General features: G+C 44.2%; 1 long non-coding RNA gene across 1 annotated transcript in view; it reads right to left on the reverse strand.

Annotated features, from left to right (window-relative positions):
* The window catches only part of LOC138864866 (uncharacterized), a 34401-nt gene extending 29693 nt beyond the window's left edge, over positions 1 to 4708 (reverse strand). The window contains exon 1 of the long non-coding RNA XR_011399254.1: positions 4622 to 4708. This is a non-coding gene — a long non-coding RNA (uncharacterized lncRNA). The remainder of the gene's footprint in view (positions 1 to 4621) is intronic.
* Positions 4709 to 5000: the final 292 nt, after the last annotated feature.

Raw genomic sequence — 5000 nt, forward strand, 5'->3', positions numbered from 1 at the left:
TCTCTTGCCACTATCTCTTCCTCTCCTTCCCTTTCCTCCTTCCTCCTTCTTTCCCCTTCCCTCCCCTTCTCTTCTTTTTCCTATCTTTCTCTTCTCTTTTCGCCTCTCCTCCTCCTCTTTCTTCTCCTTTCCTCCTTCCTTCGTTTCTCTTATACTCTACTCTTCTTTTTCCTCTCCTTTTCTTCTCTTTTCTCCTCTCTTTCACGTCTTTCTTTCCTTTCCCCTTCCCTTGTTTCTCAAATTCCACTTCATTTTCCCTCTCTTCTCAGGCTCTCATCTTCTTTTCTATTTTTTTTCCTTACTTTACTTTTCTTCTTCCTCCTCTCTCTCTTCTCTCCTTTTCTCCTCATTTTCTTCTCCTCTTTCCTCTTCCTCCTTCTCTTCTGCCCTCTCCTCATCTTCCTTCTCTTATCTCCCATTTAGCTATTGTTCTCCCCGTGTCCTTCTTTCTCTTTTCCCTTTTCTCCTCTCTCCCTTTTCACCCCATTCTTCCTCTTCTCCTCATCTACACCTACGTCTCCTGTTTCATTATCTCCTTCTTCTCTCCTTTCTTTTCGCGTCCTTATTTCTCATATCCCCTTCTTTACTCTCTCTTTTCTCCCCATCTCTCTCTCTCTCTCTCTCTCTCTCTCTCTCTCTCTCTCTCTCTCTCTCTCTCTCTCTCTCTCTCTCTCTCTCTCTCTCTCTCTCTCTCTCCCTCCCTCCCTCCCCTCCCTCCCTCCCTCCCTCCCTCTCTCTCTTTCTCATCTCCCTCCACCCCCCTCTCTCCCTCCCCCTAACCCTCCCCACCCTCCTCTCTCTCCCTCCCTCCCTCCCTCCCTCCCCTCAACCCCATCTCTCTCCCTCCCTCTCCCCCTCCCTCCCTCCCTCCCTCCCTTCTCCACCCTCTCTCTTCTCCCCTCCTTCTTGCCCTCATCTCCTCTCCTCCCTCCCTTCTCTCTCTCTCTCTCTCTCTCTCTCTCTCTCTCTCTCTCTCTCTCTCTCTCTCTCTCTCTCTCTCTCTCTCTCTCTCTCTCTCTCTCTCTCTCTCTTCCTCCCTCCTCCTCTCCCTCCCTCCACCCCCGCTTCCCCCTCTCTCTCCCTCCCTCCCTCCCTCCTCCCCCTCCCTCCCCCCTCCCTCACCTCCCTCCCTTCCTCCTTCCCTCCCCCACCCCCTCTCTCCCCTCCACCCCCTTCCTCCCCTCCCCCCTCTCTCTCCCTTCTCTCTCTTCTCCCCCCCTCCTTCTTGCCCTCCACCTCCTCTCCTCCCTCCCTCCTCATGTTTTCAATTGCATGCTCTCGCTGTCGCAACTGATCCCCTCTTGAGCGCCAGGGTGAGGTGGTCAAGAACCTCTGTGATAATGTTTCACGCGGCCGCCTGCTTGGAATGCGCCTCCCTTGTTTGTGTTGTGAGTGGTGGCGATGATGTTGTGATTGTTGTTATTGCCGTTGATGCGGTTGTTGTAATTATGATAATAATAATGATAATAATAATGATAATGATAATGATAATAGTAATAATAATAATAATATTATTATTATTATCATTATTACTATTATTATTGTTATCATTGTTATTATTATCATTATTATTATTATTATTATTATTATTGTTATTATTATTATTATTATTATTATTATTACTTGTGATAATTGTAGTAGTAGTAGCAGTAGTAGTAGTAGTAGAAGCAGAACAAGGAAAAAAGTAGTAGCAGAAGCAACAGCAGCTCTAGTAGTAATGATAGTAGTAGTTCCTGTAGTAATAGATGTAGTACTAGTACTTGTTGTAGCAATAGTAGTAACGGAGGCAACATCAGCTGTAGTAGTTGCAGTAGTAGTAATATTTGTAGTAGTAGTAGAAGTAGAATTAGTAGTAGTAGCAGAAGCAACAGCAGCAGCGGCAGCAGCAATAGCAGTAGTAGTAATATCAGTAATACTTGTAGTAGTAGTAGTAGTTGTAATAGTAGAAGAAAGTGTTATGAATGGAATATCATTATTATCATTTTTGCTGTTACCGTAATGGTACTGTTATTATTACCTCCGTCAAGGAGGCTATGTTTTAGTAGACTTGGTTAATTTGTGTGTTTGTTAGCTGGTTAGCAGGATAACTCAAAAGGTTATGAACAAATTTTTATATTTTTTTTTACCAGGTGTGTCTTTGCCTAACTTAGCTTCGGGATCATGACCCAGATTCAGGAATATTTTGGTGCCTTGGCAATATGGGTAATTCATATTATTACCTCTGCAAAGGTTATGTTTTTGGTCGAGTTGATTAGTCAGTTAGTTTATTTGTTCTTTGGTTAGCAGGATGACTCAAAAAGTTATAAAGAGATTTTTACCAGAGCTGTGTCTTAGCCTAATTTAGATGCCATTTTTTTAAATGAAAGAATCATTAGCCTGATTGCCTTGCCTCCGCCAAGGAGCTTATGTTTACGGACATCACCTGTGTGGTTGAAAGATTTTAATATAATTCTTGAGGTGTGAATTTTTTTCATTGCATCAGTGGCCTTATTGCCTATTATTACTTTCATTGCCGACACCAAGAAGGTTATATTTACGGACGTCACTAGAGTACTTGAGAAAGAGGTGATTTTAGAATGCAATTTTTCAAGTGTGAATGTCGTTATTGCATCAGTGATCCTATTGCCTTGGCGGAGGTATGCGCTCTCTAGTTTTAATTTTGATTTAATATTTGCTCATAGTTTTATTTATGCTGCTTTTCAGTCTGATTATCAATATTACTCTCAATAAGAACAGTAATCATAAAAAAACAATAAAAATAATCTTAAAAGACAGAGATCACATACACACAGAGTATTGCTCCCCCCCCCCTCCCGCAAAAAAAAAAAAAAAAATAAAAAAAATAATAATACCTCCACATACCCGCCATTGAGCCAGGAAAATGACATCACAAACACGGCGACGCACGAAGTTTAAAAGGACGCGAGAGATCAGGTATCCGCAAAGTTTGTCTCTCGTTCTTCGTCGCTGAAAAGAGCATTTGCATATTATTATTCTCATTGTGTTTTGTTTTGTTTATTCTTCTTTTCTCGTCTCGTCTTCTCAGAAATACAAAAGGCCCGGGAGTTTTCGAAGACGTGACCTATGCTGATATGCGGACGCGGTCTCCCTCGACAGACATCTGAAGGCACAGCGGACGGCCGGGAGAGAGGGAGAGAAAGAGGGAGGGGGAAAGAGAGGGGGAGAGAAAGAGAAGGAAAGAGAGAGAGGAAGAGAGAAAGAAAGAAAAAGAAAGAGAGAGAGAGAAAGAGAGAGACAGAGAGAGAGAGAGAGAGAGAGAGAGAGAGAGAGAGAGAGAGAGAGAGAGAGAGAGAGAGAGAGAGAGAGAGGGGGGATAAAGAGAAAGAGAGAGAGAGAGGGGGAGGGAGAGAGAGAGAGAGAGAGAGAGAGAGAGAGAGAGAGAGAGAGAGAGAGAGAGAGAGAGAGAGAGAGGGGGGGGGAGGATAAAGAAAGAGAGAAAGAGAGAGGGGGGGAGGGAGAGAGGGAGAGAGAGAGAAAGAGAGAAAGAAGAGAGAGAGAGAGACGGAGAGAGCGGACGGCCGGGAGAGAGGAGAGAAAGAGGGGGAGGGAGAGAGGGGGAGAGAAAGAGAGGAAAGAGAGAGAGAGAGAAGGAAGAGAAAGAAAGAAAAAGAAAGAGAGAGAAGAAAGAGAGAAAGAGAGAGAGAGAGAGAGAGAGAGAGAGAGAGAGAGAGTGAGAGAGAGAGAGAGAGGGTGGGAGAGAGAGAGAAAGAAAGAGAGGAAGAGAAAGAGAGAGAGAGAGAGAGAGATAGAGAGAGAGAGAGAGAAAGAAAGAGAGAGAGAGAGAGAGAGAGAGAGAGAGGGGAGGAGGGAGAGGAGAGAAAGAGAGAGAGAGGGGAGGAAGAGAGAGAGAGAGAGAGAGAGAGAGAGAGAGAGAGAGAGAGAGAGAGAGAGAGAGAGAGAGAGAGAGAGAGAGAGAGAGAGAGAGAGACGGAGAGGCGGACGGCCGGGAGAGAGGAGAGAAGAGGGAGGGGGAGAGAGAGAAGAAAGAGAGGGAAAGAGAGAGAGAGGAAGAGAGAAGAGAAAGAAAAGAGAGAGAGAGAGAGAGAGAGAGAGAGAGAGAGAGAGAGAGAGAGAGAGAGAGAGAGAGAGAGAGAGAGAGAGAGAGAGAGAGAGAGAGAGAGGGGGGATAAAGAAAAGAGAGAGAGAGAGAGGAAGAGAGAGAGAGAGAGAGAGAGAGAGAGAGAGAGAGAGAGAGAGAGAGAGAGAGAGAGAGAGAGAGAGAGAGAGAGAGAGAGGCGGTGGTATTGGTAGTAAAGTTGAGGAAACGCGATGATCGGTATTTTTTGTTTTGATATTTGTTTAGGCTTTGTTTTTTTTCTGTCTGCTTGTTTATTGTCTTGCTTGGTTGGTTTATCTCTGTCTCTTGTTTATTTCTTTTTGTACGTTTCGAAATGTGATTATGTCTTTTTCTCTATTTGTCTGTCTTTCTGAATGATTGTCTGTCTGTATGTTTTTTTTTCTGAATATCTGTTTTTCTCTCCGTTTTTCCTGAATGTCTGTTTTTCTCTCCGGTTTTTTCCAGAATGTCTTTTTTTCTCTCCGTTTTTCCTGAATGTCCGATTGCCTCACATGAAAAAATATGTCTAAATCATAAACTTACTTTAAGCACGTAGACACCGGCGACTCCCCGCACCGACTCGTAGACCGCGGGACTAAATATTTTAGTTGTAGTTGATGTGAAGTCACGAGGGGGAGTGCGCGGCGTGACTGACTGGGCGGCGACGGGATTGAGATGGACACAAAGTCTGATGAAGATGGCAAGGTGTGACAGCACGTTGAAAATAGTTATTTTCACACACACGCACACAAGCGTTCGGACTTGACGCACATAGACACACATTTGTATTCACTTACTCATTCTATTCTCTCTCTTTGTCTCACTTAGTCTCTCTCTCTCTCTCTCTCACTCTCACTTTCATTCACTCTCTCTCTTTCTCTTTCTCTCTCCCTCACTCTCTCTCTCTCTCTCTCTCTCTCTT

Source organism: Penaeus vannamei, chromosome 18, assembly GCF_042767895.1.
Source record: "Penaeus vannamei isolate JL-2024 chromosome 18, ASM4276789v1, whole genome shotgun sequence".
NCBI classification, from domain to species: domain Eukaryota; kingdom Metazoa; phylum Arthropoda; class Malacostraca; order Decapoda; family Penaeidae; genus Penaeus; species Penaeus vannamei.